Here is an 11,414-nt window from a genome sequence, read left to right as displayed (position 1 = left end):
GTTTTTTCTTCCTCAACATTTATATGGTCTGCTATGACATTCACTCATATGTGGGACCTGCAATTTCTCTCTGCTTTGCAATGAAAGGTGAATCACATGAAGGGAGAGAGTTTGTACATAGCATTTTGTTAAAAGTATCCTCCATTCTTAGAATAGTGCCTGATTAAAAATGCCAATTCCAATGAGCATGGTAGCGCTGGGCACAAAACAAAAGCAAATGGGGCCTGTGAAGAGCAGGAGAGATGAAACTCTACTACTCTAAAGCATTCAGATTTACAGCTCAAATTTATTTAGAATTTACAAAAATTATTTTTTTATGAGTAATAGTTCTTATACTTAAACCAAAACAACTTGTTATGTTATATGTATATATGTTTTTAGGGTTTATCATTTGATATTGGATAACAAATTGGTGTGTTCTTCTCTAGGGAAGACTATTTTTTCCCACTCTCAGCACCCCTTAGTTCCATGAAGGTTGGGGCTTCATGATATTTTCTCTGCCATTTTAGAATCTCTATTGGTATAGTCTTTGTTCAGGTAATGCTTAGGCAGTTATGTTGATGAGAGTTCATGAGTGTCCTGACATTTCTATGGGACACATCTCACAGTAAACTCTCTGTTTCTCTGGCTCTTGCAGACTTTCTGCCCCCATTTACACAATGATCACTGAGCCTTAGGTGCAAGACTTGTGTTCCAATGTACCATTTGAGACTGGGCTTCACATCTCTGCATTTTTTCCATTTAAAAAATTTTATCTAAAAAATGATGTAATTATATTATAATCTCAAAATTTAAAAAAAACCCCACAAATAATGAAATCAATAAAATTGAAATGAAAAGTCAGTTGCATTCATTCATCAAGACACCTGCTGGTCTCCCTAAAATAAAGGCTAAAATTGTTGCAATACCTTGTCAAATATCGGTATGGCTTTATCAACTATCTAGAATGTGGATTAGAAACTTATTTATCCCATCTAGCGCTTAGTTTTGCATGATGTTATGCAGCAAGGAAATAATCCTAATTGTATTTGCACCCCCTCCTCTGTTCCTCTTCTTTGTTGTCACAATAAACAACATTTTGAAAGTTCGGATCTCAGTTTCTTCTGGGTCTATGCTTTCAGGTTGCCCTTGAACAGCTCATAAATGTTCCAATGTGGTGGCTCTATTAGTTTCATCATACACCAAACACAGGAGGTTATTGTAGATAGAGAAAGCAGGGACTTATTACAACCTGCATCTCATTCTACCCCCTTAGTTAAAAAAAATACCACATGTAGCTAGTTGAAAGGCTGCTTTTGCAGGAAGGAGGTCTCTTCCCTAATCACTTCCAGGACTTGGTTGGATATGACTGCTGCTCTGGGATTCTGGTGAGTGAGTAAGTTCCCTGAGCCCGGGGGCCAAGTAGAGTCAGGCTCTAGAGGAGGAAAGCTATTCATTCAGACCTGTCAGCACATCTTTCTCTATGAATTACCCTCCCTAACATATCAGGCTTTTTTCTTTTCCTTTGGTATAACAGAAGACTCTCTGTAAGAATGGGGTCCATTCAGAGCAGATCTCTACAAACATAGATCTCCTTGTTCATGGCATTTCAGCCAAAGCACACTTCTCAGAAGAAGCGATTGGGAAGAGGTGGAATGGCTGAATCACACGGTGTTTGTTATGTGGGACTTTGAATATGTTATTATTAACTCAGCCAAACAAAATCCCCTTTCTATGCTGGCATTGAACACAGGTGGCATGCTTGTCATGGTGTCCAGAATATGAGTTTAGCATGGAAACTAAATAAGAATACATCTCAACTGAATGTAGAGGGAAAACATGTCTTCTTGTAAAATTGTCCTTCCCTGAAATCATGGAAGGAATCTCCAGAGCCCAAGAAAGAATAGAAGTTATACACTAGGTGCCAAGATCCAACCAGCTTTGTCTCTTGACCCTGGTTGCTGTGATAAGTGTGGATTTTGGGAAAGAGTCATAGTGATTCCACCATTCATCCCTGACTGGCCCAGAAGGCAGTGGTACCCAAGAGCAAGCAAATGAGTGATTTAGAATGTAGAGACATTAGGGGAATCCCAATCGGTTGTTGCTTTACTGGTTTCAAGGCATCTCACAAAAGTTTATCCACTAGGTTTTTTTTCCCACAAATTAAGGATATATAAATATTTATTATATGTAAAACACGTATTTTAAAGAACTTAAAGCTGATGCTGTTTGCAATTGAAATTTCATAGCAGTAAGGATCTCCTACTTTACCCAATGCTTAAATAAACAACCTGGATGCAAAATTAACACTCATCAGCTCTTTTTCCCAGCCAATCACAACACAAACAGGCATGTGGATGAGTACATTCTTGAGGAATGTTCATTTTTTATTTTCTTAGGAAACATTGTGTTATAGTAAGTTATAAGTGAATTTGTATTGCCATTATAAGGAAGGGAATTATATGAAAATTCTCATTAAGCACTCAGGACTCTTCTTTTTTTCTCTCTTTCTTCTCTCTTCCTTCATCCTTTCCCTTGGTAAGAGAAGCTTCATTTATAAGTCATCTGACTAAATTAATGCTTTGTAAACAGATGAGATATATATTATTAGATTCTGAAGTTAATAAGGAAGTCTCCACAGCACTGAGATACAAGCACATTTGGTGTTTCAGTAAGGATACAATAAAATCTCATTTATTTAATCATCAGTTATTGGAACATGGTCCAAGAATGGAGTCATCTGAGGAGAATTTTGAGTTCACGTGAGAAACTCAAAGAAAACAAGACAAGTGTCTTGTGATCTCAGTTTCTTCAAGACATGGCATCGTTCTTTTGCTTCTCCTAGGTGTAGCAGATAGGATTGAGTTTACTCAAGATTACTCATTATTTCAGCAAAATCTTGCTGGTATATACCCCAGTACAGGGGAACGTCAGGGCCAAGAAGTGTTGAGTGGGTGGATAGGGGAGCAGGGCGGAGCAGGGGAGGGTATGGGGGACATTCGGGATAGCATTTGAAATGTAAATGAAGAAAATATCTAATAAAAATTGAAAAAATTACTCATTATTGCTTGCTGTTGTTGTTCAATTATGCATCAATGGAGAAACATGTTTTTGCCATGTGCAGCTTGTCCTTGTGATTGTACACTTTACTCATGTGATTCCTCTTAACCTTCACAGTATAAATTGCCTGATGCTCTAAATAAAGTTGGCTATCACATTTTTTCCTACTCCATTCTTTCAGGTCCTAATACCTGAAACTATTATTTAAATAAACCAGAAAACCATCATTCATTTTCTTTTTCACTGTCAACTGATGTCAACATTCTCTGAGAGCTCCTAAGTTTTGCCCAATTAGCATAAGTGGATATTATCATTGTGTGAAGAAGTCTCTTCATCTGTGATAATGGCAATTGTCAAGTCATTATCTTTGAGAAACAAAGCTCTAAAAATTATACTCCATACTTCCAACCTATCTGTGAAGTTGTAAGGTTAAGACATCTTGAGAATTAGAAGTAAAAAACTAGCTCACTTGTGATCCCAGAATTGTAGTTCATTTGTTCTCCATCGTGATTGTGTTTTCTTGAGTGAAATTTCCTAATTTCTGTGTTTGTCCAGTTGCTCTGTTATTTAAGGACAGTACCATTCCTTATTAGTGCTAATACTGCTGGGACAAATAGAACCATGTAAACCAGCTGGTGGAGTCTAAATTAGTACAATTGCTATGAAAATCAGTGTGATGGTCCCTCAAGAAACCAAAAATCTATCATTGATCCATCTTGGTATATTCAGGCATATACCAAAAGGACTCAAAGAGATGTTTGCACTGGTACACTTATTGTGGATGTATTTATAAGAGGCGATTTATAGATTCTAAGAATGAATTAATGGATAAAGAAAATATGGTTTATGTACATAATTTTATTTATATATATATATATATATAATTATATGAAAATAGAAACAACTAGAGATCATATTAACTGAAATAACCTAGTGATCAGATTTTTAAAAGTAATATATATGTTTTCATATATATATTGTGTATCCTAGTTTTTGTACAGATAATATAATATATAATATATAGATAATATAATATATAATATATAATGATAATGGAAGGGAAACTAGAGGAATAAAGGGGACTAAAAAGGGGGAGAAAAGGGAGCATTTGTGGATGGGTGAACATGACCAATGTTCATGAGATACATGTATGAAGATATCTTTAAAATATATTATGTATAATGAATATATGCTGTCTCAAAGTACAAGTGTGATAAGGACTTAAACTAACACATGTAAAAAAAATTACCATAGTAGTTAGCCTGAAATGTTTTTAATAAATAATCACTATTTTATGCTCATGACACATAAAAGGCATAAATATTCAAATAAATTTATAACCATATTTGACTACATGTCTCACTACAAAAGAAAACCTTTGCACTGTGAAGATTCTAGTAGCAATGAGTTCTGAACTAATTTTAACCAAGTCAAACATTTGTCTGCCTTATTTGGTGATAAAGCAAAAATCCACAGTTAGACAAACAATTTAGGATTGAGTCAATAGAAGCCAGCATACCTGAAAAGAGTGGTTTAAAGCTATATATGCATATCTTTAACATCCATGCATAATTAAACTCAAAAGTTGTCACCTTTTATGTTTTTGTACTATGTACATCGTCAGTCTTCGGTGATTCTATTCTTGCAAGAATGTAGATTTTGTTGTTTGTTTATTTGGGACAGGGTCTCGTGTGACTCAGGCTGTCCTCAAACTCCCTATCTAGCAGAGTGTAGTATGAATGATCTCAAATTTGTGATTCTCCTGGTTCTGCTTCCCAAATGTTCAGCTTATATAAGGCATGTACCGTAATGTCCAACTACAAGATTGTGGTTTTTTTAAAGGACTCTAAAATCAGCATCTGATCTGGACTATTTTACAGAGCTCTTCATGTCATTGTATCTGGCTATGTATTTTCCATTTCTCCTTAGGTTGATAGTAAGTATCATGCAGCCCCTGTGAATCTACAACTTCAATGTTCCTTTGAAATCTTTGACCTTTCAACTTTCCCTATTTCAATTAAGAGCACGTAGATAATCATCTTAGCTTCCCATCTTGAAAGTCATCCGGAATCTTGGGTTCATCATCAGGCCTCAGGATTTGAGCTGTGTTTTCGTCCACTGTTCTGCCTAATGCTTTTTCACTTCCATCCTTGCCTCTGTTCTCAGGAGCTTCTCTCATCCAGAATCCAGCAGTGATCTCTTACTAAGTTCTCCCTGTTCTGCTCTTGGCTCTCGCACAGCGTCAGCTTTTCATACAGTACCAGAGTGTTCTCTTACCCAAAGTCAATTGGAACATCCCCCATTCCAAGTTTCTAATCATTTGACACCCAAATAAGAATACGGTCTCTACTTCTTTTCTTGGCCTCAGGGTTTCTTGTGGGCTGGCTCTAGATGAGTGGATTCTAAACACTTGAGTCTTTCCTCAGTTTTCCAATAAGTCGAGGCCAAGTTTTCTTGACTTTTAACATTTTTATGGCTTTAACCCTCCACTTTTATGTTGTCTGAACTCTTATTATTTTAAAATACATTTTCATAACATTTCAGAAGATCTATCTGAATTGACAGGCTCCCATTCCTCTCTATTTCAGACATTTCTGCACTATGTGCTTGTGTAGGCTGATCCATACAAGATCTCTGGTTTACTTGGGATTATTGTGGTAACACTAGAGTTTAAGCTCCACAAACAAAATATTTTGTTGTTCAGAAATTATAGCCAAAAAACTATAGTGCTTATGTAGACATTTATTAAATCTCTGAAAACTGGGAGTTTTAAATTAAGGAGTTTGGAAAATATAGCTGACTAGAAAATGTACTGAAATATCTGAAATATGCAAATCAACTCAACAGTAAGATACTTCTCCCTATCCCCCTGCCCTTCTTGGGCACTTTCTAGCTTCCTAGATATCTCTCTCTCTCTCTCTCTCTCTCTCTCTCTCTCTCTCTCTCTCTGTGTGTGTGTGTGTGTGTGTGCAGTGTAAGGTGGTTAGTTGAAGAATTAACAACTGGCCAAAGTATAGAGAATAAAAGTGGGCAGAGTTCTCAGCCACAAATGAGACATCTTTACACCATGTTCCATCCCTACAAGGAAGGCTAAAGGAGCATCAGAAAAGAGAGGCCAGAGAGACTTTGAACCAGGGGTCAGAGAGAAGCAGGGTGAAACAATAGTGTCTTCTGAGTATGGCAGGACTCCTGTGCTCATAAACTCACAACAGCTGCATTGTCTGACAGGGAAGAACTGTACAAAATCCATTCAGCCAACATTTCGGTTTGAAGGTGTGGGAAGGACTCATGAACCCTCAAAATCTAGCTGAGGAGCTATGGATAACTAATGACTTCCGGGGGTGTAGCTCCTAGTAAATTGATTCTCTCCCCCTCCCCTTCCCTTCCTCCTCCCCTTCCCCTCCCCCCTCCCCCTCCTCCCTATCTCAATGTATTTGCCATGGTTTACTGGAGCAAACACTTAAATGTATTTTACTAAGTTAAATAAGCTAATCTGCCATTCTAGAAAAAGCAAACCATTCCCATCAATGAGATAGTTTCCAGGATTTTGGAAAAGACATAACATAGAGGGATTTAGGGCAAGAAAATATAACCTTTCTATATGATAATTTAATAGAGGATAAAGGCCATTTTGTAGTATGTCAAACTATAGACTTGGAATGATAGTGTATTAATACAGTTTTGACAGATGTGGCATAATTATCCTAGTAGGGATGCTAATGCTGGGAGTGGGGGTTATTTTTATCTCTCTGTCTCTCTATGTAGAAATTATGTGGGAAATATATATTGTTTTCTAACTTTGTTATGAACTTTTAACTGCTTGTAAAACAAAAGGAAAAAACAAGGATTGCAGTTCATCAATAAAACATGCACTTAGCATCCCAATAACCTTGGACTCAGTCACTAGCACAAAGATATTAATCATTGATGTGGTCCTAAAAGACTTGGATCAGCAGACAGGTGTGGGGCCATGAAAGGCAGTCTATTTTGGTTGAATGAGGCTTGCTCTGGTGACCCAGTAGAAAACTCTACAAGGGACAGAACAGCAAGCCACGTTCCCAGAGACAGGTGCCTGACACCACAGAGGCTCCAACTCCATAATTCTGTGACTATAAGTCATACAGACAATATCCCAAGCTCCTGGCATTCTGGCTAGACTCCACCCCCACAGTTACCTGACAACAGTCAGGTATGCTCCTCCCCACAGTTACCTGGCAACAGCAAGATAGCCCAGCCACTATAAAAGGGGCTGCTTGGCCTGACTCACTCTCTTTAAGCCCTCACATTTCTTATTCTCTTCTCTAGCCCTCCTTCTCTCTCTCCATTCCCCTCTCTCTCCACATGGCCATGGCTGGCTTCTCTCCCTCTTTCTACTTTCTCTCTGCCTTTCTACAATAAAGCTCTAAAACAATAGATTCTCTCTGCTCATCAAGGCCTGTTGTACTTGAATGATGGGATAGGCTTTCCCCTAAGGAGCTGCTTCTAACCTCCCGCAGGAATGCCGTCCTTTGCTCAGCCATGGACCTGACCAAAGACTCTCACCTGAGTGGGAACAACCCAGCCCTCCCCTCCCTTCGTCCCCGGGGACCCAATTTTTTCTCAGCTCTTCCATGGTATCCAGTGAGGGATGCCCGGGACTGAGAACCTGTTATCTCTGGCCTCTGTGAGACCCAAAGACCTAGGACTGCCCCTTGTCCACCCCATGCTGAGCTGGAATCCAGTGGTTTCTCACAGCCAGACACCCACCTAGGGTTCTGCAGTCCTACCGCATCTGCCCACCCAGAGCACAGAAACTCTAGTGGGACACGGGTTTTCTCCCACTCCCTTTAACCCCTCATCCCACTGCCCAACAGACAGGAATCCTATATTCTAAATTTGACACTACTCATTAATGATTATGACTTAGATGTAGTCAAAATTTTAGATTCTCCAGTTGCTATTTTCCACAAAATTAAGAACAAGAACATATAATTTACACGATTACTTCAAGTATTTATGTTTTTTTAAAATTTATTTTAGAGAACAAGTGAAAAGCTGATCATGAAGAACCAATTTGAATTTTTAGTGTTTTGGGAAACTTACTGCATTATGGAGTTTTGGTTAAAAAGTTGTAAAATGATTCATCCATTGTTTTCATGAATCTGAAACAGATACTTGAATGAACCAATGAGTCAGTAGATTTTGTAATTGTTGTACCTATTCATCTTCCTTCCCCATCTTTGAACAACAACAACAATAATGAAACAACAACAATGCTATACACATTCTCTGTCTTCTTAGATATAATTGGTAACATTAATGATTTCCAGATGCCTGCCTATAGTTTTCAGGCAGATGTCTGGAATGAGCCCCTGGTGTTGATTCTCTGTGCTGTGTCTATATTATCTCTTTGAAGTCCTTTCCATAGACACATCTCTCCAGTCCTCTATTCATTAGTATACTCAGAAGCCATTCCAATTTCCATTATCTTTCTGATTTTCCCTGAAGTCTTAACTCAATAGAAAGGAGCTTTAGTTTTGGAATCTTCCATTCAGCTCTTCCAACTGAGACTATTTGATTGATTCTAATTAAAAACATATATTCCTGGCCCTTGGCTAATTGCAAAAGAAATCTATCAATCTGAAGATGCTGGAGTTACTCTCTAAATGTACTTAGCACAGCTAAAATAATGCCTCTCACCTGAGACAGGGTGTAGTGAGTGTGCCTTTGGCACAGTAGAACTCAGACCAGACCGTCTTTGAAAATAGCACCCATATTGCTCAATTTCCAAGATTAGAATTCTCCTGTCTCTTCTACATGGAAGAGAAAAGACTTCAGGGATCCCTAGATGTAACTTATAATTCTGGAGTTGACCAGCAACATATAAACTATTTCTTCCCATATTTTTATAAATAAAGAACAATTATTATGCATTGTATTGTGCACAGTGTCCTTTACAAACACATAAAAATATCATCTAAGTGAGCCATGCCTATTTAAAATCCCTTTTAGAATTAAAGGAAACATTCTGTCTTTGTTATGCCTTTTGGTACTGTCAGAAATTTTAATAAGTTTGATATGTTTTAAATATTTCTAAAATGCAATTTTCTATTATAAAGTGTGCATAATACATTTCATTTGTAAAATTAAATTTGCAACATATGCTTAGTATGTATCCTTAAACCAACAAGCATTTTCTGCTGAAGGACTACATCAGACATGGGACTGTAAGGTCTAGTTGTAATTTAGGATTTAGAGGGGCAACGACAAATATAAAGAGTTGATTGTGCTATGGGTGATGATTTGTATGAAGATCAAGATTCCCTCTCAGGCTTTAGAACTCACAGCAATAACTTCTTTTAAAATATCTCTTGGATCCTTTGTTGAGGGAGGATCTTGCTACAGAGCTCTTGGCTGGCTTTGAACTAATGATCCTGTCTCAGAATCATGTCTGCTGGAAATGTCAGCAAATGTCATCGTGCCCAGAGTGTTAATTTTTCAGTGAAGAGTTAATCAGAAAGGAATCAAAGAGCTTATCTTGATGTAGCAAAGAATGTTTGAATGAAGTCATAATTTGCTCGACTAGAACTGATGCAGTGGTTTCATTTCCAAGCCCTTTGTGTGATAGAGAAAAACCTTTCATGTTTACAACAATCCTCATAGCATGAAGATATTTGTTACTCAGGATTTTGATGGGAGAAAACTAAGGAATAGAGGAACAAATCATTTTCCTAAGGTCACATAGCTTGGGAAATTGGGTTTTGGCCCATTGGCTCATGTGGCTTAAGACAAGAACACAACACAAAAACTGGTTTCTAGGCTACCCATAGTCTAGGCTGGTCTGTTCATGTTCAGGATCTTCACACTTCTTCCTTCCAATTCTCTTGTTCTGTCACTCTCTCCTCTCTTTCTACTGAAGAATGAGGGAAACAGGAAAGGCAATGAAGACACAGCATCATGAAGAGGCAAGACCATGAAGAGGCAAGATGGTGACTCAGGATCTTTCTTAATTAACCATTGTTGACCAGCCAAACAATGTATATTTTTGGATGTAGGTGAGATGGAGGGAATCTCTGGGGGATGTTGAGGTTGAATTTTGATGCTCAAAGCCATGACATCCATACATCTTTATTGAAAGCAGAGTTATGGAGTTCTTCTATAAATGATATTACTCAAGAGAAACACAAAAATAAAAAACTATGGTCTTTAACGTAATGGTTTCTCTCAGGGTCCCACTTTTGCTAATGGTGTCCTTTTTTTGTTTATGTGTTCACTTGCTTAACATAAGCATAAGTGAACCATAAATATGATTCATGTCTGGTCTCAATAAATTTCAAAGTAATTAATGTGATCCAGGCATTGTTATAAATGTTCTCCTTTCATTTACTTAGTCTTCATGACAACTAAGAAAAATCATAAGCATCTGTTTTATAGATGAGGAAATGGAGTCGTGTGACCAACCAGGTCATTGTCACACTGCTGAAAGAGCTCTAATTTGATGCCAGATTGTCTGGCCACAGATCATATGATCCTCACCTTTAAGGTGAGGTCACCTGGATCTGTCCTGGCACAGAAGAGGCCCTCAGGAAACACGAGTTTAATTAACAAATTTCATGGATGTTTGCTGATCCTGCCTTCCATTACAGATTCTGTTTTTAAATCTAGCATAAATATTAAATTCAAGCCAGAACTGAACAACGAAGCAAAAGAATTACAGAACCTTTCATAATAGTGTCAGTTCTTTCATAGCCCATAAATCCTCTCAAGCCATTTTCCAAGCAGGCCACTCCCATGCCCTGCTCAGAGTTCTAGAAAACATGCACTTGGAATAGTTTGTTCTCTTCTGTGTGATTAGTGCGTTTCACTCATCAGCTTACAAGTGTTTGTTCATTAGCTCCTCACCTGGATTATACATCCTTCCTTTCCATTCACCAATATCCTAGTTATCCCTCCTCCAGGTTCCAAATGTGATTGTCAAATGAAACTCATACTGAATAACTCAGTCATCAAAGAGGTCATTTAAGATGATTGCAAAAGTGAGAGAAATTGAATTCCACTAAACTGAAACCAAAAGATACCAGAATGAACTATTTGAAAATTACTTGATTATGTCAGGCAGGTTACTCAGTACAATCATGTCGTCTGCCTTGGTTGGTTGTTGCTTATTGAAGTCACCTTCCCATCTTTCCACAGAAGCTTAAAGCTTGAGTCACTGTCTTTTTTGATGCTTAAATTTCAAAAGGGCAACTCCCAAGTCTTTGAGAAAACCATTTTTGAGTCATCAAAGTGGAAGATTGTTGGGAGATTTATGTCTTAGGGGACAGAGAGAGAGAGTTTATGATGAAACATTTCCTATAATATATATATTTTGAATTTTTTATTAGGTATTTTCCTCA

The sequence above is a fragment of the Mus caroli genome, chromosome 15 (assembly GCF_900094665.2).
Source record: "Mus caroli chromosome 15, CAROLI_EIJ_v1.1, whole genome shotgun sequence".
NCBI lineage: Eukaryota > Metazoa > Chordata > Mammalia > Rodentia > Muridae > Mus > Mus caroli.
Note: the sequence above shows the minus strand (reverse complement) of the source record.